Here is a 25,413-nt window from a genome sequence, read left to right on the forward strand (position 1 = left end):
CACACTCCATGGGGCTTGTGCCACTAGAAAGAAAAGACAGGCCGGGCGCGGTGGCTCATTCCTGTCATCCCAGCACTTTGGGAGGCTGAGGCGGGTGGATCACGAGGTCAGGAGATCGAGACCATCCTGGCTAACACGGTGAAACCCCATCTCTACTAAAAATACAGAAAATTAGCTGGGCCTGGTGTGGGCACCTGTAGTCCCTGCTACTCGGGAGGCTGAGGCAGGAGGATGGTATGAACCCGGGAAGCAAAGCTTGCAGTGAGCCGAGATAGAGCCACTACATTCTGGCCTGGGCTAAAGAGCGACACTGCGTCTCAAAAAAAAAAAAAAAATCCAAGCATATTGCTGCATGCCTGTAGTCCCAGCTACTCAGGAGGCTGTGGTAGAACAATCACTTCACCCAGCAGTTTGAGGCTGCAGTGAGCTATGATCATGCCACTGCACTCTGGCCTGGGTGACAGAGCGAAACCCCTTCTCAAAACAAAGAACAACCAAAAACTTTCAAGAATACTCAGAGATAGTGTAGGTTTGGTTCCAGACAACCACAATAAGGCAAATGTTACAATCAAATTAGTCACATAAACATTTTGTTTCCCAGTACTTATAAAAGTTATGCTTAAACTGTGTTGTAGTCTAATGAGTATTTAATAATTATTAATTAATTAATTAGTAATCACATTATGTCTAAAAATCCATGTACATACCTTAACTTAAAATACCTCATTGCTGAAAAATACTAATGAATATCTGAACCTTACCAAGTCATAATCTTTTTGCTGGTGAGTGAAGGGGTGGCCTGCTCCTCCACACTTGTGGATATTTCTAGTCAAGTGGGATGAGAGACTGAGAAAATAAGTAAGACACAGAGACAAAGTATAGAGAAGCAATAGTAGGCCCAGGGGACCGGCACTCAGCATACCAAGGACCTGCACAGGCACCGGTCTCTGAGTTCCCTCAGTTTTTATTGCTTATTATTTTCATTATTTGAGCAAAAAGGAATGTAGTAGGAGAGCAGGGTGATAATAAGGAGAAGTTTTTATTGCTTATTATTTTCATTATTTTAGCAAAAAGGAATGTAGTAGGAGAGCAGGGTGATAATAAGGAGAAGTTCAGCAAAAAACATGTGAGCAAAATAATCTATGTCAATTAAGTTCAAGGGAAGGTACTATGACTGGACATGCACGTAAGCCAGATTTATGTTTCTCTCCACCCAAATATCTCAGTGGAGTAAAGAATAACAAAGCAGCATTACTGCAAACATGTCTGCCCTCCCATCATAGGGCGGATTTTCTCCTATCTCAGAATTGAACAAATGTACAATCGGGTTTTATACTGAGACATTCAGTTCCCAGGGGCAGGCAGGAGAGTGGCCTTCCTCTATCTCAACTGCAAGAGGCTTTCTTCTTTTACTAATCCACCTCAGCACAGACCCTTAACGGGTGTCGGTCTGGGAGACAGTCACATCTTTCTCATCCCATGAGGCCATATTTCAGACGTTCACATGGGGAGAAACCTTGGACAATATCCCGCTTTCAAGGGCAGAGGTCCCTGCGGCTTTCTGCAGTGCATTTTGCCCCTCGTTTATTAAGATTAGAGAATGGCGATGACTTTTACCAAGTATACTGCTTGTAAACATTTTGTTAACGAGGCACATCATGCACTGCCCTAGATCCCTTAAACCTTGATTTCATACAACACATGTTTTTGTGAGCTCCAGGTTGGGTCTGAGTGGCTGGGGCAAAGTGGCTGGGGCAAAGCTACAAATTAACAACATCTCACCAAAGCAATTGTTTAAAGTACAAGACTTTTTCAAAATGGAGTCTCTTATGTCTTTTCTTACAATATAGACACAGTAACAGTCTGATCTCTCTTTCTTTTCTCTACAGTGAGGGTCTTGCCTCTATGTTGATGGCTGCTGACTGATCAGTATGGGGGCTGCTGACGTTTTGGTACCTGTGTCAATTTCTTAAAACAATGAAGTTTGTTCCTTTCACAAAAGATTTCCCTGTAGCATGTGATGCTGTTTGATAACATTTTATCCACAGTAGAACTTCCTTCAAAATTGGAGTAAACCCTCTCAAACCATGCTGCTGCTTTATCCACTAGGTTTATGGAATATTCTAAATCCTTTGTTGTTATTTCAACAATGTTCATAGCATCTCCACCTGGAGTAGATTCCATCTCAAGAAAATATTTTCTTTGCTCATCCATAAGAAGCAACTCCCCACTTGTTCAAGTTTCATCATGAGTTTACAGCAATTTAATCTCATCTTAAGGCCCTAATTCCAATTCTGATTATCGTGCGATTTCTACTACATCTGTAGGGACTTCCTCCACTGACATCCTGAGCCCTCAAAGTCATCCATGAGGGCTGGAATCAACTTCTTCCAAACTCCTGTTAATGTTGATATTTCAACCTCCTCCCATCAAACACAAATGTTCTTAATGGCATTTGCTATTAAGGACATTTGTGATTCATGGGAGGAGTTTGAAATATCATGAAGGGATTAATGGTGAAACCTTTCCAAAAGGTTTTCAATTCAGTTTATCCAGACTCATCAAAGAAATTACTATCTATGACAGCTATACCTTTACAAAATGCATTTATTATTTAATAAAAACACTTGAAAGTCAAAACCACTCTTTGATCCACAGGCTGAAGGATAGATATTGTATTAGCAGCCATGAACATAACATTAATTTCCAAGTACATCTCCAACTAAGCTTCTGGGTAGCTAGGAGAATTATTAATAAGCAGCAATCTTTTTTCCTTTTTTCTTTTCTTTCCTTTTTTTTTTTTTTTTCCTCTCCTTTATATAGTTTCCCTCTTGTTGCCCAGGATGGAGGGCAGTGGCGTGGTCTTGGCTCACTGCAAATTCCGCCTCCAGGGTCCAAGCCATTCTTCTGTGTCAGCCTCCCAAGTAGCTGAAATTACAAGTACCACCTCCATGCCTGGCTAATTTTTTTGTATTTTTATTAGACATGGGGTTTCATAATTTTTGCCAAGCTGGTCTCCAACTTCTGACCTCAGGCGATCCAACCACCTCGGCCTCCCAAAGTGCAGGGATTATAGGTGTGAGCCACTGCACCAGGCCAGGCAGCAATCCCTTTAAAGGACTCGTTTTTTTGTTTGTTTTTTTTTTCTGAGCAGTAGGTCTCAACAGTGGGATTAAAATATTCAGTAAACCATACTGTTAACAGTTGTGTTGTCACTTAGACAGTGATATTCCATTTCTAGAGCACAGAAAGAATAGATTTTGAATAATTCTTAAGAGCTTTGAGATTTTCAGAGTGGTCAATGAGCATTGGCTGTAACTTAAAGTCACCAACTGCAGTGGTCCTCAAAGACAGTCAGCCCATCCTTTGAAGTTTTGAAGCCAAGTGTTGACGTCTCTCTAGCGATGAAAATTTTACATCTTCAGTAAGCTTAATCATTTCTAGCTCTTTACTTAAAGTGAGAGACGTGCCATTCTTCCTTCCATTTGAGCTCTTTGAGGCCACTGTGGTTACTAATTAACACCCCCAGTGGGTGTCATCCTCCTCCCTCCTCAATCGAGTTCACCCATATCTCTGCATGGGGAACGGGGCTTTCTGCACCACACACTCCCTGCATGCCTGGGGCTCTCACACAGGGGGCTTTCGTGAGCCAGGGAGCAAGGGCCGTCCCCCCGCTCCAGCCCAGCAAGGCTGTGCAGGCAGAAGGAATCTCTCAACCTGCCATTGCACGTGGGAATTTTTGTGTTCACTGCCCTGGCTCCTCTGGAAGTAGGACTGTCCCACCCTCAGACACCTCGGTGGCCTCCACACCCCAAAAAATGCCAGAAGGACAAGGATCTGCAGCATGGCAGCCTGCTGGGCGCATGCTCAGTGGGACAGCTTGGGCCCCCTCAAGCTGAGTCACGGGGTAAGGTGTGTTTGCACCACCCTTGTCCCACCAGAGTCCGCGGTGGGTCTGGAGCCCCAGGTCCCCAGGGCGGTGTGGGAAACCAAAGATGGGGCACCTCCACTTCCGAAGCTATCTACCCCGGAGGCCTCCGCATCAAGCACAGATGCAAGCCATCCAGGCACCTCTCAACCGCTCCAGGAGCCGGGGCACTTTTCTACACTCACCTCCAGCCTGTTAGATGAGCTCCTGTCAACCCCAGAGTTTCAGCAAAAGGCACAACTTTCCTAGATCCGGCGCCACTGGGGAAGCTGAAGGAAGTGGAAGAGCCCGCTCCACTGGAACCACTCCTCAGTCAGGAAGAACACCGGGCTCTGCTGGAGAAGCTTTAGGAAGCGGGGTTGGGGCGGGGAGGGGGCAGGGCGGCGGCCTCTCTTTCGCGGTGAACCTCTGACTCGGTATGGAGAGGCGTGTCTTCCCTTCCAGCTGACCTGCCTAGGATCTCTGAGTTCCAGGTCCCATGAGAGACTCCACTCAGAGGAGGGCTGTCATTCTTTCCTGAGCATCCCGGGGATCCCAGGGCCCGTCCAGGTACCGGGAGGTGGAGTGTCTACTGCTCATGCGCGGGTTAGCAGGCAGCAGCCTAGGTTTTCTAACCAGCTCAGGCGGAGCTCTCATCCCTTCCCTCTTGCGCCCCCGCCGCTTTCTTCAGTGGGGCGGGCGGAGACCTCCATCCCGGGAAACACTGGCCTGGGCAGGTGCCAAACCTACTATTTTTTTCGCATCTCGCCACCTCTGTCTCCCCGCCCCACCGTCACTCGCCTACCCTTGCCCAGCCAGCTTCCTCGGCATCACCGTGGAGTGCCTGACAGCTAAATGCAGACCCGAGACCCCGCGCAAACCGGGGTGCTGCCCTTTATACGCGGGAGGGAACTCAGGCAGAGATGGGGAGAGGAACGGAGACAGAGAGGGAGGGAGCGATGGAGGGAGAAAAGAACGGATGGACCCAGGGACCTTGGAAGGTTTGGAGGGATAGGAGGGAGAGAGGGAAGGAGGGAGGGAGGGAGGAAGGGAGGAACTGAGGGAGGGACGGAGGGAAAGAGGGAGGGAGGGTGGGAGCAAGAAACAAAGAGAGGAAGGCAGAGAGAAAAGCTGTCTTCTTCCTCCAGGTCCAGCAGGATCTTGCACTCCGGGAAAATGTTGGGTGCCCAAGGCAGGCTGAGTGCTCGGCCCACAGCCGCGTCGGCCTGCGGGGCTCTCACCGGCCCTCTGGATCGCCAGCCTGGGTTAATTCATCTGGGAGCGATTCAGACGAATTTCGTCTCCAAAGGAATAAGCGAATTACCCAGAGAGCAATGAGCCGAGACTCGGGTGATTGTCCATTTTTCATCCACATGGTTCACATATGAGATAGCCCCACGTTGAGCCTGTAACGGAGCGCGAGGTGGATAGTCCCGCCCACACAGGAGTCACACTCAGGCCGACTGAAGCATGGTTTCGGGTTCCACGTTCCTTTGTCTTCTGCAAGGGGGCCTGTTGCTCATGTGTCTCTAGCCCCCGAAAGCGTGACCATTTTGACTGTTTCCCGAGCTCTGTGGGGGACACAGAAACCTCCAGAGAATAGTGGAAAAGCAGCATTGTGTTTTCGCTCTCCTTTCCAGTTTCCTCTTTGGAAACAGGTCATAGTGGAGACTCCCCATGTCTTAGGAAACAGGAAACCATCGTCAGGCTGTGATGCACCAGGCGTTTCTTTTCTCTGTAGTTTCGCTCTCATTTTCTACATGAAAATGAACGAGATTCGTAAGGAATCAGAAAAGAATTTATGGTACACAAGTCTTGACTACTGTTGCATTCCACTTTAAAATCACTTTGAGCTAAAACAACAGTTTTCCAAGATTTAAAGAAAAATAGATTTTATAAAAGGGATTCTTTTATTCACTCAATACATAATTTAAGTTACTGAGAGCAACAAGTGATATTTTTTCCACTATAATTTGCTCTGATGAAAGAAATAATTCTTTTAACTCCTCACAAATGCTACATTTTCAGGACTAAAGGAATTATCAGTAGGCATTCTTTCTTCTTGATCTAAGTTATTTGTCTCTAAAATATGTCAAGTAAGCTTTTAAAGATTCAGGGAGGGGCAGTTTCATGATTTTTTCTCTCAGTAAATTTTGAGGTTACTCCTCTGGCTTCATCGCTTCACTCTGATCTTTTTCTTCCTCTTCTTTGCTATCTTCTTCCATTTTTTCATCCTTACTGTCTAGAGGCTGAGGAATAAGCTGATTACCCACAAATACGTAAGTGGTAATTCTCTGTTTAACTCTCTTTCCTTTCCTTTTGGGTGGAGCCCTTTGAGGAATCCCCTTGGCCTGCATCTCATCATTTATGAAATTTCTAAGTGTGGGTCGAATGTAAATACGAGCCAAGTCTGTAGATTCCTGACAGTGATTCCTTACAGATTTGCAGTTGTGAGGGTTAGATTTAATTTTATATAAGGTTTAAATGATAGTTAAACTTATGTAACCTGATATGAATTTGCATTGCCTCTATGAAAACTTCATTTATCTAATAAGGAAATCAAATGATTGTAGACCTATTTACCTTAATTTTGTTGCAATCACTGTTGCTGGGTTGCTGTATATATATTCCGGGCAATATATGACTGTAATAACAATACAAAATACTGAATAATTTAGCTTGTAAAAATCCCACAAATTTTATGAAATTTCACAGCACAGCTACTTTTGCTTTTGAATCTCTTTCCAAAAGACATGAGTAAAATATCAACTTCTCTCATAGAGATTTTAAGAGCAAAGCAAGTGAATTATTAAAATAGGAAGTATGTACTTAGCACAACTTTTTATATGCACCCTTTACATTTTCAGTATTTTAAAAAATGAGGTTATCTTAACTCTCTAGAATTTTTTTATTATTATTATACTTTAAGTTTTAGGGTACATGTGCAAAATGTGCAGGTTAGTTACATATGTATACATGTGTCATGCTGGTGTGCTGCACCCATTTAGCACTCGACATTTAGCATTAGGTATATCTTCTAAAGTTATCCCTCCACCCTCTGCCCACCCGATGACATTCCCCAGAGTGTGATGTTCACCTTCCTGTGTCCCTGTGTTCACATTGTTCAATTCTCACCTATGAGTGAGAACATGCAGTGTTTGGTTTCTTGTCCTTGGGATAGTTTACTAAGAATGATGATTTCCAATTTCATCCATGTCCCTACAAAGGACATGAACTCATTATTTTTTATGGCTGCATAGTATTCCATGGTGTATATGTGCCACGTTTTCTTAATCCAATGTTGGACATTTGGGTTGGTTCCAAGTCTTTACTATTGTGAATAGTGTCTCAATAAACATACTTGTGCATGTGTCTTTATAGCAGCATGATTTATAGTCCTTTGGGTATATACCCAGTAATGGGATGGCTGGGTCAAATGGTATTTCTAGTTCTACATCCTTGAGGAATCACCACACCAACTTCCAAAATGGTTGAACTAGTTTACAATCCCACCAACAGTGTAAAAGTTTTCCTATTTCTCCGCATCCTCTCCAGCACCTGTTGTTTCCTGACTTTTTAATGATCGCCATTCTAACTGGTGTGAGATGGTATCTCATTGTGTTTTTGATTTGCATTTCTCTGATGGCCAGTGATGGTGAGCATTTTTTCATGTGATTTTTGGCTGCATAAATGTTTTCTTTTGAGAAGTGTCTGCTCATGTCCTTCGCCCACTTTTTGATGAGGTTGTTTTTTTTTTTCTTGTAAATTTGTTTGAGTTCATCGTAGATGCTGGATATTAGCCCTTTGTCAGATGAGTAAGTTGCGAAAATTTTCTCCCATTTTGTAGGTTGCCTGTTCACTCTGATGGTAGTTTATTTTGCTGTACAGAAGCTCTTTAGTTTAATTAGGTCCCATTTGTCAATTTTGCCTTTTGTTTCCATTGCTTTTGGTGTTTTAGACATGAAGTCCTTGCCCATGCCTGTGTCCTGAATGGTAATGCCTAAGTTTTCTTCTGGGGTTTTTATGGTTTTAGGTCTAATGTTTAAGTTTTTAATCCATATTGAATTATTTTTTGTATAAGGTGAAAGGAAGGGATCCAGTTTCAGCTTTCTACATATGGCTGGCCAGTTTTCCCAGAACCATTTATTAAATACGGAATCCTTTCCCCATTACTTGTTTTTCTCAGGTTTGTCAAAGATCAGATAGCAGTATATATGCGGCATTATTTCTGAGGGCTCTGTTATGTTCCACTGATCTATGACTCTGTTTTGATAGCAGTACCATGCTGTTTTGGTTACTGTAGCCTTGTAGTATAGTTTTAAGTCAGGTAGCGTGATGCCTCCAGGGTTGCTCTTTTGGCTTAGGATTGACTTGGCGATGAGGGCTCTTTTTTGGTTCCATATGAACTTTAAAGTAGTTTTTTCCAATTCTGTGAAGAAAGTCATTGGTAGCTTAATGGGGATGGCATTGAATCTATAAATTACCTTGGGCAGAATGGCCATTTTCATGATATGTTTCTTCCTACCCATGAGCTTGGAATGTTCTTCCATTTGTTTCTATCCTCTTTTAATTCAATGAGCAGTGGTTTGTAGTTCTCCTTGAAGAGGACTTTCATGTCCCTTGTAAGTTGGATTCCTAGATATTTTATTCTCTTTGAAGCAATTGTGAATGGGAGTTCACTCATGATTTGGCTCTGTTAGTCTGTTATTTGTGTATAAGAATGCTTCTGATTTTTGTACATTGATTTTGTATCCTGAGACTTTGCGGAAGTTTCTTATCAGCTTAAGGAGATTTTGGGTTGAGATGATGGGGTTTTCTAGATATACAATCGTGTCATCTGCAAACAGGGACAATTTGACTTCCTTTTTTCCTAATTGAATACCCTTCATTTCCTTCTCCTGCCTAATTGCCCTGGCCAGATCTTCCATCTCTATGTTGAATAGGAGTGGTGAGAGAGAGCTTCCCTGTCTTGTGCCAGTTTTCAAAGGGAATGCTTCCAGTTTTTGCCCATTCAGTATGATATTGGCTGTGGTTTTGTCATAGATAGCTCTTATTATTTTGAGATACGTCCCATCAATACCTAATTTATTGAGAGTTTTTAGCATGGAGGGTTGTTGAATTTTGTCAAAGGACTCTTCTGTGTCTATTGAGATAATCATGTGGTTTTTGTCTTTCATTGTGTTTATATGCTGGATTATATTTATTGATTTTTGTATACTGAACCAGGCTTGCATCCCAAAGATGAAGTCCACTTGATCATGGTGGATAAGCTTTTTGATGTGCTGCTTTATTTGGCTTGCCAGTATTTTATTGAGGATTTTTGCATCAATGTTCATCAAAGATATTGGTCTAAAATTCTCTTTTTTGGTGTGTCTCTGCCCAGCTTTGGTATCACGATGATGCAGGCCTCATAAAATGAGTTAGGGAGGATTCCCTCTTTTTCTATTGATTGGAATAGTTTCAGAAGGAATGGTGTCAGTTCCTCCTTGTACCTCTGTTAGAATTCAGCTGTGAATCCATCTGGTCCTGGACTTTTTTTGGTTGGTAAGCTATTGATTATTGCCTTAATTTCAGAGCCTGTTATTTGTCTATTCAGAGATTCAACTTCTTCCTGGTTTAGTCTTGGGAGGGTGTATGTGTCGAGGAATTTATCCATTTCTTCTACAGTTTCTAGATTATTTGCATAGAGGTGTTTGTAGTATTCCCTGATGGTAGTTTGTATTTCTGTGGGATTGGAGATTGTATCCCCTTTATCATTTTTTATTGCATCTATTTGATTCTTCTCTCTTTTTTTCTTTATTAGTCTTGCTAGTGGTCTATCAATTTTGTTGGTCCTTTCAAAAAACCAGCTCCTGGATTCATTAATTTTTTGAAGGGTTTTTTGTGTCTCTATTTCCTTCAGTTCGGCTCTGATTTTAGTTATTTCTTGCCTTCTGCTAACTTTTGAATGTGTTTGCTCTTGCTTTACTAGCTCTTTTAATTCTGATGTTAGGGTGTCAATTTTGGATCTTTTCTGCTTCCTCCAGTGGGCATTTAGTGCTATAAATTTCCCTCTACACTGCTTTAAATGTGTTCCAGAGATTCTGGTATGTTGTGCCTTTGTTGTCATTGGTTTCATAGAACATCTTTATTTCTGCCTTCATTTCGTTATGTACCCAGTAGTCATTCAGGAGCAGGTTGTTCAGTTTCCATGTAGTTGAGCAGTTTTGAGTGAGTTTCTTCATCCTGAGTTCTAGTTTGATTGCACTGTGGTCTGAGAGACAGTTTGTTACGATTTCTGTTCTTTTACATTTGCTGAGGAGAGCTTTACTTCCAACTATGTGGTCAATTTTTGAGTATGTTTGGTGTTGAAAAAAATGTATATTCTGTTGATTTGGAGTGGAGACTTCTGTACATGTCTATTAGGTCCACTTGGTGCAGAGCTGAGTTCAATTCCTGGGTATCCTTGTTAACTTTCTGTCTCGTTGATCTGTCTAATGTTGACAGTGGGGTGTTAAAGTCTCCCATTATTATTGTGTGGGAGTCTAAGTCTCTTTGTAGGTCACTCAGGACTTGCTTTATGAATCTGGATGCTCCTGTATTGGGTGCATATATATTTAGGATAGTTAGCTCTTCTTGTTGAATTGATCCCTTTACCATTAGGTAATGGCCTTCTTTGTTTCTTTTGATCTTTGTTGGTTTAAAGTCTGTTTTATCAGAGACTAGGATTGCAACCCCTGCCTTTTCTTGTTTTCCATTTGCTTGGTAGATCTTCCTCCATCCTTTTATTTTGAGCTTATGTGTGTCTCTGCACGTGAGATGGGTTTCCTGAATACAGCATACTGATGGGTCTTCATTCTTTATCCAGTTTGCAAGTCTGTGTCTTTTAATTGGAGAATTTAGTCCGTTTACATTAAAATTTAATATTGTTATGTGTGAATTTGATCCTGTCATTATGATGTTAGCTGGTTATTTTGCTCGTTAGTTGATGCAGTGTCTTCCTAGCCTCGATGGTCTTTACAATTTGGCATGATTTTGCAGTTGCTGGTACCAGTTGTTCCTTTCCATGTTTAGTGCTTCCTTCAAGATCTCTTTTAGGGAAGGTCTGGTGGTGACAAAATCTCTCAGCGTTTACTTGTCTGTAAAGTATTTTGTTTCTCCTTCACTTATGAAGCTTAGTTTGGCTGGATATGACATTCTGGGTCCAAATTCTTTTCCTTAAGAATGTTGAATATTGGCCCCCACTCTCTTCTGGCTTGTAGAGTTTCTGCTGAGAGATCCACTGTTAGTCTGATGGACTACCCTTTGTGCATAACCCGACCTTTCTCTCTGGCTGCCCTTAACATTTTTTCCTTCATTTCAACTTTGGTGAATCTGACAATTATGTGTCTTGGACTTGCTCTTCTCGAGGAGTATCTTTGTGGTGTTCTCTGTATTTCCTGAATCTGAATGTTGGCCTGCCTTGCTAGATTGGGGAAGTTCTCTTGGATAATATCCTGCAGAGTGTTTTGCAACTTGGTTCCATTCTCCCCGTCAATTTCAGGTACACCAATCAGACGTAGATTTGGTCTTTCCACATAGTCCCATATTTCTTGGAGGGTTTCTTCGTTTCTTTTTATTCTTTTTTCTCTAAACTTCCCTTCTCGCTTCATTTCATTAATTTCATCTTCCATCACTGATACCCTTTCTTCCAGTTGATTGCATTGGCTCCTGGGACTTCTGCACTCTTCACGTAGTTCTCAAGCCTTGGATTTCAGCTGCATCAGCTCCTTTAAGCACTTCTCTTTATTGTTTATTCTAGTTATACATTCGTCTAATTTTTTTTCAAAGTTTTTTAACTTCTTTGCCTTTGGTTTGAATTTCTTCCTGTAGCTCGTAGTAGTTTGATCATCTGAAGACTTCTCTCAACTCGTCAAAATCATTCTCCCTCCAGCTTTGCTCCGTTGTTGATGAGGAACTGCATTCCTTTGGAGGAGGAGAGGCACTCTGCTTTTTAGAGTTTCCAGTTTTTCTGCTCTGTTTTTTCCCCATCTTTGTGGTTTTATCTCCTTTTGGTCTTTGATGATGGTGATGTACAGATGGGTTTTTGGTGTGGATGTCCTCTCTGTTTGTTAGTTTCCTTCTAACAGACAGTATCATCAGCTGCAGGTGTGTTGGAGTTTGCTAGAGGTCCACTCCAGACGCTGTTTGCCTTTGTAACAGCAGCGGTGGCTGCAGAACAGCAGATTTCCATGAACCACAAATGCTGCTGTCTGATCATTCCTCTGGAAGTTTTGACTCAGAGGAGTACTCGGCCGTGTGAGGTATCAGTCTGCCTCTCTTGGGAGGTGCCTCCCACTTAGGCTGCTTGGAGTTCATGGATCAGGAACCCACTTAAGGAGGCAGTCTGCCCGATCTCAGATCTCCAGCTGCGGGCTGGGAGAACCATTGCTCTCTTCAAAGCTGTCAGACAGGGACATTTAAGTCTGCAGAGGTTACTGCTGTCTTTTTGTTTGTCTGTGCCCTGCCCCCATAGGTGGAGCTTATAGAGGCAGCAGGCCTCCTTGAGTTGTGGTGGGCTCCACCCAGTTCGAAGATCCCGGCTGCTTTGTTTACCTACGCAAGCCTGGACAAAGGCAGCGCCCCTTCCCCAGCCTCGCTGCCACCTTGCAGTTTGATCTCAGACTGCGGTGCTAGCAATCAGTGAGACTCCGTGGGTGTAGGACACTCCGAGCCAGGTGCGGAATATAATCTCCTGGTGTGCCGTTTTTTAAGCCCGTCAGAAAAGTGCAGTATTAGGGTGGGAGTGACCCGATTTTCCAGGTCCATCTGTCACTCCTTTCTTTGACTAGGAAAGGGAACTCCCTGACCCCTTGCACTTTCTGAGTGAGGCAATGCCTAGCCCTGCTTCGGCTTGCACACGGTGCGCTGCACTCACTCTCCTGCACCCACTGTCTGGCACTCCCTAGTGAGATGAACCCAGTACCTCAGCTGGAAATTCAGAAATCACCCATCTTCTGCCTCAGTCACGCTGGGAGCTGTAGACTTCAGCTGTTCCTATTCGGCTATCTTGGCTGCGCCCACTCTCTAGAATTTTTAAATTATATTTAGAATTGTTTTTTCTATAGTTCACTGTATAAAGTATTTGCTTTTTTTTAAAAAAGCAAAATCATCGTTATGTGTGACCCTTGATAGGCCACAGAACAAGTGAATGTGCATGAGTGAGGCCACTTTCTTAGATGTCTGTAAGTAGCAGGGCCATGGTAGACCTGGTCAGTGGATGCACTTTACTAGATGGAACTTCTAGTTTACCTGAATATTTATCCTTGACAAGGTAGGGCTGAGCCTACACTTGCTTTGGATCTTTCTAGTACAAGAAATATTCACAGAAATTGTATCTAGATACCTTTTGTTTGGAAAATCCTGTTCAGAATCATAGTGTAATCTTTGGGACTCATGCTATGCTCATTTGACTTCTTCCCATATTTTTTTATGTTTCTTTTGGTAAAACTATAATGGTTTTCATTTTTTACTTAATATCACACAATTAAACTGTCCATATTTGATCTTTATTGTAGCTTATCAGTGATAAAAAACAGGTAGTAATTGCCATTGTTTGCTTGTTTGTTTTCCTAATAAGGCCTGGAAACAGCCATTCTTTATTAAGAAAGTGTGCAATGTAACATATTTGCTAGAGTTACATGGATTATATATTTCTTAAAGGGAAAAATTTGAGAGTATCATGGATTACCACCAGGATTATTATTACAGTAGTTGCTCAGATTTGGTTAAGGAAGCCCAATCAAAGTATAGTGAAAGGATTATTATCTCTCTGCTAAGATTAAGATATTGTTTCAAAAATCTCAGCCCCAATAATTCCACAACATCTGAAAACAAGTGTTTGTGATCATGTGTAAGCATGAAATTGTTCCAAGTAAGTGAGGATATTTTAGTTATGTGAAAGGCAGTATCAATTGAAGGTTATTTTTTTTATATCAGTGGCTAGGATGGTGGAATTGGGGTTATTTCTACAGTTATTCTTAGATGATTACTAAACTGCTAAGAAATGCCCCATATGATTTGTATCTAGGAAAGAAAAAAATCAGTATCATACTGTTGTCATCTGTCAGAAATGTTCATTTTATTATGAATTAAATGTGGCTTTTGAAGTTACCTTGAATTCCTGGTGACCACATGTTTTTAACTGGAAAACCTGGGGAAAGTTGTCTGTCCCATCTACGCTGCAGTTTTTTTTTTTTTCTATGTTGGAACTGCTGTTTAGATGATGCTTTTACTATGCAGGAGAGAGTTTTTGTTAAGGATATATTTGAAGATTGGGTTTTCCGTAATGTCTTTCATTCTTTGACTTTGGCAAAGTGTACAGTAGATTTTCATGATCATTGCATACTTCTTGTCACTGAAATGTATTTTTATGTTTTTAAATGCATTCATTTTACACTTGTGACTTTATTATTGACTTTAAGAGGCAGAAATAAAAAAATAAAATTAAAAAAAAAGAAAATGAATGCGATCCACACACCTGCGTGTGTGAGACTATCACGGCAACAGCGACACCCACAGGCATTGCCGCCTTCACGGAGAGGGCATGGAAAACTCAAGACTATCATGGATGTTCAGTTCTACACTCCACCCTTCGAAGGTGGTTTCTCCCTGAAATCGTGTGTGAGCCCAGAGAGAAACTTCCAGTTTCCGTAGAATTCTGGAGAACTCAGAGAGACAGCCCCGGAAGCCCCCCCTTCCTGGCCGATCTGGCCCCACCTTCACCTACCACACATGGCCCTGTGTTTGTGGTCTCTGGCTTCAGAGGGCGGGTTATCCATGGCCCTTGGGTACTCATGCATACTCGTGAAGGGGTGAAGCTGGTGGGTCTTTATACGTGCCACTGGCGGGGTCGGACTCCTGACTGGACCTGCATGAAGCACAAAGGCCAACAGAGGTGCACGGGAGCTGCCAGCCACTCTCTGCCCTTGTCTCTCTGTGAAATTCTGGCCAGGTGCCCCCGTGATGTCTCTCCTGACACCTTCTGACAGCCCCTTCCCTGCGGAAGCCTGAGGATGAGGACGGCAAAGGGACTCGTTTGTAACCTGAACGAAAAAGATGCCCTGCCAGTGTGCTTTGAGTGGAACCCTTACCTGAACTGGCCAGAGAGACCTGCCTTTTAGAGTCCAGGATTCAGATTTCATGTCAGAATCGAAGGTTCAGGCATCCAGGCCAGGGTGGCAGGGAACCCACGCACACAGACGGCCTGTGCAATGCGGCCCACAAGGGTGCCACCCTCCCTCCTTGGTCGCCTTCACCCCCACCAGGGCGTGGGGTACAGGGGGCTTTCGTTAGCCAGGCAGCAATTGTCACCCCTCTGCTATAGCTCAGAGAGGCTTCTCAGGCAGAAAGAATCTCCCAACCTGCCGTGGAACACGGGGATTTTGGGTTTGCTGTCCTGGCTCCTTCGGAAGTGGCGCTGACCAACCCTCAGACACCTGGGTGACCTCAGCACCCAAAGAGATGGCAGGGGTCCATGATCCACACTATGGTGGCATTCTGGGTGTGTGCTCAATGGGACAGCTTGGGCCGCTCATGCTGAGTCAAACAGATGGCAGGGGGACCAGGACCCACAGCAAGGCGGCCTTCTGGGTACCTGCTTAGTGGGACAACTTGAGCCTCTCAGGCTGAGTCACAGGAGCAAGGTGTGCTTGCACCGCACATGTCCCACATGAATCCGTATTGGGGCTGGGGCCAGGGTCTCCAAGTCACCAGGGCACGTGGGGACGCTAAGCAAAAGCACATCTACCTCCGCAGCTCACGCCCATGGAGGCCTCTGCGTGTCAGAAGCAGATGTAAGCCATCCAGACACCCTCCCAACCGCTCCTGGAGCTGGAGCGTTCATCTGCACTCGTATCCACCCGGCTATATGAACTCCTGTCGACCCCAGAATTTCAACAAAAGCCACATCCTTTCCTAGCAATGGAGCCACTGGGGGAGTTTAAGGACGTGGAAGAGCCCACTTTTCTGGAACCACTCCTCAGCCAGGAAGAACACTGGGCTCAGTTGGAGGAGCTTTAGGACGCAGGGTTGGGAAAGGATAGGGACGGGGGGTGGCCCTTCATTCGCGGTGAACCTCTGGCTCAGTATGGAGACCTGTGTCTTCCCTTCCAGCTGACCTGTCTAGGATTCCTGAGTCCAGGTCCGGCAAGAGACTCCACAGAAAGGAGGGCTGTCATCCTTTTCTGAGCATCTCAGGGATTTCAGAGCCAGCACAGGTACTCAGAGATGGGCCGTCTACTGCCCATGCGCAGGTCCGTGGGCAGCCAGCTAGGGTTTGGGACCAGCCCAGGCAGGGCTCTCATCCCTTCGCCAGCCCCCCTACGCCTTGTACCCCCCCGCCCCCGCATTCTTCAGTGGTGTAGGCGGAGACCTCCACCCCGGGAAACACCGGCCGGGGAAGTGGCCAGGCCTGCTCTCTTTTCTGTGGCTCAACTCCACTGCCCCCCCGCTCCACCATCACTCAGGAACCCGTGCCCTGCCATACTCCCTGGCATCACGTGGATTGCCTGGCAACTAAATTTAGACCCCGAGATCTCTCACAAACTGTGGTTCTGCTCTTTCTAGGCGGGAGGGAAGCCAGGCAGAGATGGGGAAAGGAACGGAGACAAAGTGAGAAGGAGTGAAAGAGGGAGGAAAGGACGGATGAACGGAGGGAACTTGGAAGGGATGGAGGGAGGGAGGGAAAGAAAAAGAGACGAATGGAGGGAGGGAAGGAGGGAGAAATGGAGGTATGGATGGAGGGAGAGTGGGAAGGAGAGAAGAACAGAGGGAGGGAGACAGGGAGAGAAGGAAGAATAGAGGGAAGGATGTACAGAGGGAGAAAAGGAGCAAGAAACAGAGAAGGGAAGGCAAAGAGAAAAGCTGCCTTCTGCCTCCAGGACCAGCAGGACCTCGAACTCTAGGAAAATGTTGGGTGCCCAGTGCAGGCTGAGTGCTCGGCCAAAGGCCGTGTAGGCCGACGGTGCCCTCACCGGCCCTCGGGATTGTCAGCCTGGGTTACTTCATCTGGGAGCGATTCAGACGAATTCTACCTCCCAAGGAATGAGCGAATTCCCCAAAGAGCAGAGCCGAGACTCGAATGGTTGTCTGTTTTTCATCCACATGGTTCACAGATGGCCTATCCCCACGCTAAGCCTGCAACAGAGCACGAGGCAGATACTCCCATCCACAAAGGAGTCACACTCAAGCCGAGTGAACCATGATTCTGGATTCCACGTTCCTTTGCCCTCTGCAAGGTGGCCTGTTGATGACTGGTCTCTGGCCCCTGAAAGCGTGACCATGTGGACTGTTTGTTTCCCGAGCTCTGTGGCGACACAGAAACCTCCAGCGAAGAGTGGAAAAGCGGCATTTTGTCTTCACTCTCCTTTGCAGTTTCCAAACAGGCCATTTTGGAGACTCCCCATGTTGCAGGAAACAGGAATGCATCATCAGGCTGTGATGCCTCAGTCCCCTGCCCTGGCTCCAGGCCCACCGGGAGGCCTCCCTTTCGCTGACACTCCAGGCCTTCGCCCAGCTCATGAGCTCCCGAGCTTCCAACACATTGCGCCGGCTCAGGACAGGGTGTGCTCGGAGACGTCAGGGCCCGGGGCCCACAGTTCTGGGATCCCCTCCAGTCCTCTGCCTTACCGCAGAAAAATTTTTTGGATCCCTCACTGCCCCTCCTGCAAGGCCCCCTCTTGCCCCACACACCCAGAGACGCCAGGGCTGCCCAGGGGCAAACAGCCTGCCCAGCCCTTTTTCTCACAATGCCCACACAATCGTCGCTTGTCCCGACGAGTAACCGCCCATGGCCAACGGGAAAGGAAGGCCCTGATTTGACCCACGCTGGCACTAGAGCCCCGGCAGCCTGATCCCGGGAAAGAGGGGCTGACGGACATCCAGACACACCACACCAACACCACGAGCAAACCCACCCCGACACACACACAGATACACACGGGTGCAGGCACACAGGCACACAAGCACACACACGGACACACACACAAGGACATACAGGCAAAGACACAGACACAGCTTGAAAGACAGCTGGGGAGACTGGGATGGAGAGATAGAAATGTAGGGAGAGAGAGAAAGGTGGAGGAGGAGAGAGACAGAAGGTGACAGAAGAGCGAGAGGTGGAGGGGGAAATAGAGAAAGGGAGAAGGCGAGGGAGTTGTAGAGCAAGAGAGACAGAACCTTGGAGAAGGAGGCTCCGCTCAGGTAGACAGGGCAACTTTGAGCAGGCCAGGGTGAGGTGGAGGGTGCTTGGGCCAGGCTAGAACAGGTGGTCACGACCGCCCAAGTGGGAAAACCAACGGAGCCCTGAGACGTGTTTTGTTTTGTTTTTTTTTCTTGGATTGATTGGTTGCTTTGGGGGTGTGTTTCATAGGGTCTTTCTGTCTCCTAGGTGTGGACGTCCCTGAGATTTGTAGAGTGCACCAGTCCATCAGGTGGAAGCCATGGCACCAGGCGTGTCCACGGGGCCAGGCCTGGGTCTCTCTTGTGTCCTCAGGACTTGAGTTTACACGAAGTCAGTGGCAATGAGAAACAGGGTGCACAGAGATGGATTTATTCGTGGCTGGCAAAAACAACGTCCTTCCCCTGGGGAAAGCAGCCCACGTGTTCTGGAGCGGAGGTCTTGGCTGGCAACTATGGGACCTGCTGCCCCAGCTTGGACATTTGCAGTGGCACTTGATAAATGAATTGAATTGCCTGGGGTCCGGGGAGTGGGAAGACACCCTGGAGGGCAGGAAACCCTAGCCTGCGCCTTTGGGGTCTAGTACCTGCCACAGCGCCCCAGCTGGAGCTAGGCTTCTGGTGGGGCTGCAACCAGGCAGAAGATGTGGGATGCTGCCGCCTGGCGGTATTGCAGCTGCGGACCCCCACGAGAAGGTTTCATCTCGACATAAATGTTTTTCTTTCTTCAGCTGATATGTATCCTTAATTTTAGATTAGTGGTAACTCCACAAACTTAGACGTACAAAATATGATTGCCCACACCTTATAATCGCATTACCACCTCCCATTACCATCACCTTTCCCCCTCCTCACCACCCTCAACCCGTAGACTAGGTCTCGCCATGTTGCCCAGGCTTGTCTCAAACTCCCGGGCTTAAGTGATATGCCTGCCTTGGCCTCTCAAATTGCTGGGATCAGCGGTGTGAGTCACCATGCCCAGCCAACCACCACCAAGTTTTGATTCAGCAGCAATGGGTCGTGAAGCTAAGGACCCACAAATTTAGAAAAGTTTTTAAATATCATAACGTTTCTGTGAGGAAATAGTATTTGTTATTACATTTTTAGACTCTTTTATAATGTTCTTTTTTTTTTTCCACTGAACACAGTACTAAGTAGTAATTGGAAAATCACAGCATAAGTCATGCTACTTTTTCTAATACAGACTCCTTGGCTATTCTCTAAGCTAAACCTGATCACCTACATTGAGAAAAAGAAAAAGCCCCAGAGTGTGAGGAGACAGGAGATAGTAGCCGAACATCCAAAGAGGTGGGAGTGAATAAGGCAGATGACACAGATGAGATTTCCAAAGGTCAAAGAGAAAGCCAGATCTTAAAGTGTGGTTTGCGAAGCTATACTCCAATGGAAATCTTTTCTGAGAAGCCCTGGTTTCTTTCTTTTGCTTTTATTAGAGACCAACATCTTCTGCCCCATGTTCTTCAGTTTTCTAGGACTGGACTTCCCCTTCAACGATCATTCATCTAAGTTACAAAGAAAATCAAACCCTTTGCATGGCTTGCAAGGGACTGGAGGAACTGGCTGCTTGCTCTTTTATTGCTTTTGAGGACATGGGACTGTCTGTGATTTTTAAGGAACTCTAGTTAAACATTTTCTAATTTCCATTTTGAGTATTGTCTAAAATGTGTGAGTAGTGGAGATATTGGGATTTGGTTTAGAAATCGCAGAAACACCACATCCAGATGTCGTATGTTTTCTGCTTTATAATTTCATATCCTGTGAAGGTTTCAAATGTGATTCTACAGAAATTCCTACTCAATAATTTTATCAGAACACTAAGCCTCTGCCCCATATAATAAAACCTAACGTTATTTTACTTCAAAATTTTAAGTTTTTGGTATGTATTTACGCTAAAGCTGTAAACATTCTGTGCCATAATTCCTAAACTGTAGTATGGTTTAATGTATCTACTTTCTACATTTAAAACATGTACTTTGCCATTGAGTAACTTAGAATATTGCTGAGCATGTATTAAATACCCATTTGTTTCCTGATTTTTTAATATTTATCATTTTATAATTTTCTCTTGTTTAGTTTGAAGCTTACTAGGATTTTGTCATTGATATGTATGTGTGTATATATATATATACACAAACAAGTATATATATAACAACATATGTAATTGATATATATCTATATGTTTTATATATGTGTATATACACAATTATGTGAATATATGCATGTGTACATAACATTAATTTTTTGACCAATAAAAATTGGATAATTATGCATGTCTACATTATAATAATTTCATAGATATATATTGTAAAATGTTTAATACAATTAAGTTGATGAACATTTATATCACCTCACAGGGTTATGATTTTGTAGTGAGAGCACTTGAGGTCTCCTATTGTTGTAGCAAATTTTAAGCATACAAAACACTGTTATTAACTACATTTTAAAGCTATACATTAGACCCCCAAAACTTATTTATCTTATAACTGAAAGTTTGTACTCTTTGAACACCTTATCATTTTTTCTACCTCCAGGCTTGGTCATTACCATTGTACTCTCTGCTTCTGTGTGTTTAGGCTTTTTAAATTCTCAATTTAAGTGAGAAAATACAGTGTTTGTTTTTCTGTGCCCAGCTTATTTTGCATAGCATAATGTACCCAGGTCTATTCATGTTGTTGAAATAGCAGAATTTCATTCTTTTTTATGGGTGAATAATATTCAGTTGTCTATTTTACCACATTTTCCTTATCCATTCAGCATCTACATATAAGTTATGTTTTTAAAAAAGTACTCTTGACAGTTGTGAATAATGCTGCATTGAATACAGGGGTGCAGATTATTTTTGAGATGCTGATTTTATTTTGTTTACAGAGAGAAGTGGAATTTCGGGACTGTACGATAGTTCAATTTTTAAAAAATAACCTGCATACTAATTTTCATAATGACTCTTCCAGTTTACAACTCATTAAGACTGTACAGAAATATTTTGTCACATCTTTGTTAACAGTTGTCATATCTCTTTTTTTATATTAGCCATTCCAACTGCTGTAAAGTGGTATCTTTTCATTTGCAATTTTCTCATGAATGGTAATGTTTAGCATCTTTCTACACACCTGTTGGATATTTGAATATGTTTGTAAAAAATATTTAGTGTTGGTCGTTGGAGCCAAGATGGCCGAATAGGAATAGCTCCAGTCTACAAATCTCAGCTTGAGTGACGAAGATGGGTGATTTATGCATTTCCAACTAAGGTACCAGGCTCATCTCACTGGGGAGTGCCTGTCAGTGGGTACCAGACAGTAGGTACAGCGCACCACACATAAGCCAAAGCAGGGTGAGGCATCGCCTCACTGGTGAACTGCAAGGGGTCAGGGAATTCCCTTTCCTAGTCAAAGAAAGGGGTGACAGATGGCACCTGGAAAATCGGGTCACTCCCAGCCTAATACTGCACTTTTCCAATGGCCTTCACAAACAGCACACCAGGAGATTATATCCTGCACCTGGCTCAGAGGTACTTATGCCCATGGAACCTCACTCATTGCTAGCACAGCAGTCTGAGATCAAACTGCAAGGTGGCAGTGAGGCTGGGGGAGGTGCGCCTGCCATTGCTCAGGCTTCAGTACGTAAACAAAGTGGCTGGGAAGCTCGAACTCGGTGGAGCCCATCACAGCTCAAGGAAGTCTGCCTGCCTCTGTAGGCTCCCCCTCTGGAGACAGGGCACAGACAAACAAAAGACAGCAATAACCTCTACAGATATAAATGTCCCTGTCCCACAGCTTTGAAGAGAGTAGTGGTTCTCCCAGCATGCAGCTGGAGATCTGAGAATGGGAAGACTGCCTCCTCAAGTGGGACCCTGAACCCCAAGTAGCCTAACTAGGAGGCACCCCACAGTAGGGTTGGACTGACACCTCACAAGGCTGGGTACTCCTCTGAGACAAAACTTCCAGAGGAACGATCAGGCAGCAGCATTTTTGGTTCAACAATATCCACTGTTCTGCAAACACCGCTGCTGATACCCAGGCAAACAGGATCTGGAGTGGACGTCTAGCAAACTCCAACAGACCTGCAGCTGAGGATCCTGACTGTTAGAAGGAAAACTAACAAACAGAAAGGACATCCACCCCAAAAACCCATCTGTACATCACCATCATCAAAGACCAAAGGTAGATAAAACCACAAAGATGGGGAGAAACGGAGCAGAAAAACCGGAAACTCTAAAAATCATAGCACCTCTCCTCCTCCAAAGGAACGCAGCTCTTCACCAGCAATGGAACAAAGCTAGACAGAGAATGACTTTGATGAGTTGAGAGAGGAAGACTTCAGAAGATCAAACTACTCCAAGCTAAAGGAGGAAGTTCAAACCAATGGCAAAGAAGTTAAAAATCTTGAAAATAATTAGACAAATGGATAACTAGAATAATCAATGCAGAGAAGTCCTTAAAGGACCTGATGGAGCTGAAAACCATGACACCAGAACTACGTGATGAATAAACAAGCCTCAGTAACCAACGCGATCAACTGTAAGAAATGGTATCAGCGATGGAAGATGAAATGAATGGAATGAAGTGTGAAGAGAAGTTTAGAGAAAAAAGAATAAAAAGAAACGAATAAAGCCTCCAAGAAATACGGGACTATGTGTAAAGACCAAATCTACGTCTAATTGGTGGACCTGAAAGTGACGGGGAGAATTGAACCAAGTTGCAAAACAATCAGCAGGATATTATCAAGGAGAAATTCCCAAATCAAGCAAGGCAGGCCAACATTCAAATTCAGGAAATACAGAGAACACCACAAAGATACTCCTCGAGAAGAGCAACTCTAAGACACAACATTGTCACATTTACCAAAGTTGAAATGAAGGAAAAAATGTTAAGGGCAGCCAGAGATAAAGGTCGGGTTACCCACAAAGGGAAGCTCATCAGACTAACAGCAGATCTCTTAGCGGAAACTCTACAAGGAAGAAGAGAGTGGAGGCCAATATTCAACATTCTTAAAGAAAAGAATTTGGACCCAGAATGTCATCCAGCCAAACTAAGCTTCATAAGTGAAGGAGAAATAAAATCCTTTACAGACAAACAAATGCTGAGAGATTTTGTCACCACCAGAAATGCCCTAAAGGAGTTCCTGAAGACAGCACTAAACATGGAAAGGAACAACCAGTAACAGTCACTGCAAAAACTTGCCAAATTGTAAAGACCATCAAGGCTAGGAAGAAACTGCATCAAATAACGAGCAAAATAACCAGCTAACATCATAATGATAGGGTCAAATTCACACTTAAAAATACTAACCTTAAATGTAAATGGGCTAAATGCTCGAATTAAATGGCACAGACTGGCAAATTGGAAAAGAGTGAAGACCCATCAGTGTGCTGTATTCAGGAAACCCATCTCACGTGCAGAGACACACATAGGCTCAAAATAAAGGGATGGAGGAAGATCTACCAAACAAATGGAAAAAAAAAGGCAGGGGTTGCAATCCTAGTCTCTGATAAAACAGACTTTAAACCAACAAAGATCAAAAGAGACAAAGAAGGCCATTACATAATGGTAAAGGGATGAATTCAACAAGAAGAGCTAACTGTCCTAAATGTATATGAACCCAATACAGGAGCACCCAGATTCATAAAGCAAGTCCTTCGTGACCTACAAAGAGAATTACACTCTCACACAGAAATAATGGGAGAGTTTAACATCTCATTGTCAACATTAGACAGATCAACGAGACAGAAAGTTAACAATGATACCCAGGAATTAAACCCAGCTCTGCACCAAGCGGACCTAATAGGCAACTACAGAACTCGCCACCACAAATCAATAGAATATACATTATTTCCAGCACCACACCACACATATTCCAAAATTGACCACATACTTGGAAGTAAAGCACTCCTCAGCAAATGTAAAAGAACAGAAATCATAACAAACTGTCTCTCAGACCACAGTGCAATCAAACTAGAACTCAGGATTAAGAAACTCACTCAAAACCGCTCAACTACATGGAAGCTGAACAACCTGCTCCTGAATGACTACTGGGTACATAACGAAATGAAGGCAGAAATAAAGATGTTCTTTGAAACCAACGAGAACAAAGACACAACATACCGGAATCTCTGGGACACATTCAAAGCAGTGTGTAGAGGGAAATTTATAGCACTAAATGCCCACAAGAGAAAGCAGGAAAGATCCAAAATTGACACCCTAACATCAGAATTAAAAGAACAAGAGAAGCAAGAGCAAGCACATTCAGAAGCGGTTAGAAGGCAAGAGATAACTAAAATCAGAGCAGAACTGAAGGAAATAGAGACACAAAAAAACCCTTCAAAAAATCAATGAATCCAGGGGCTGGTTTTGTGAAAAGATCAACAAAATTGATAGACCACTAACAAGACTAATAAAGAAGAAAAGACAGAAGAATCAAATAGACGCAAAAAAAAAAAAAATGACAAAGGGGATATCACCACGGATCCCACAGAAATACAAAGTACCATCAGAGAATACTATAAACACCTCTATATAGGTAAACTAGAAAATGTAGAAGAAATGGATAAATTCATTGACACATACACCGTCCCAAGACTAAACCAGGAAGAAGTTGAATCTCTGAACAGACCAATAACAGGATCTGAAGTTGAGGCAATAATTAATAGCTTACCAACCAAAAAAAGTCCAGCACCAGATGGATTCACAGCCGAATTCTACCAGAGGTACAAGGAGGAGCTGGTACCATTCCTTCTGAAACTATTCCAATCAATAGAAAAAGAGGAAATCCTCCCTAACTCATTTTATGAGGCCAGCATCATCCTGATACCAAAGCCGGACAGAGACACAACCAAAAAAGAGAATTTTAGACCAATATCCTTGATTAACATTGATGCAAAAATTCTCAATAAAATACTGGCAAACCGAATCCAGCAGCACATCAAAAAGCTTACCCACCATGGTCAAGTGGGCTTCATCCTTGGGGATACAAGGCTGGTTCAACATACGAAAATCAATAAACGTAATCTAGCATGTAAACAGAATGAAAGACAAAAACCACATGATTAACCCAATAGATGCAGAAAAGACCTTTGACAAAATTCAACATTTCATGCTAAAAACTCTTAATAAATTAGGTATTGATGGGACGTATCTCAAAATAATAAGAGCTATCTATGACAAACCTACAGCCAATGTCATACTGAGTGGACAAAAACTGGAAGCATTCCCTTTGAAAACTGACACAAGACAGGGATGCCCTCTCTCACCACTCCTATTCAACATAGTGTTGGAAGTTCTGGCCAGGGCAATTAG

Source organism: Pongo abelii, chromosome 12 (assembly GCF_028885655.2).
Source record: "Pongo abelii isolate AG06213 chromosome 12, NHGRI_mPonAbe1-v2.0_pri, whole genome shotgun sequence".
In the NCBI taxonomy this organism is placed as follows: Eukaryota; Metazoa; Chordata; class Mammalia; order Primates; family Hominidae; genus Pongo; species Pongo abelii.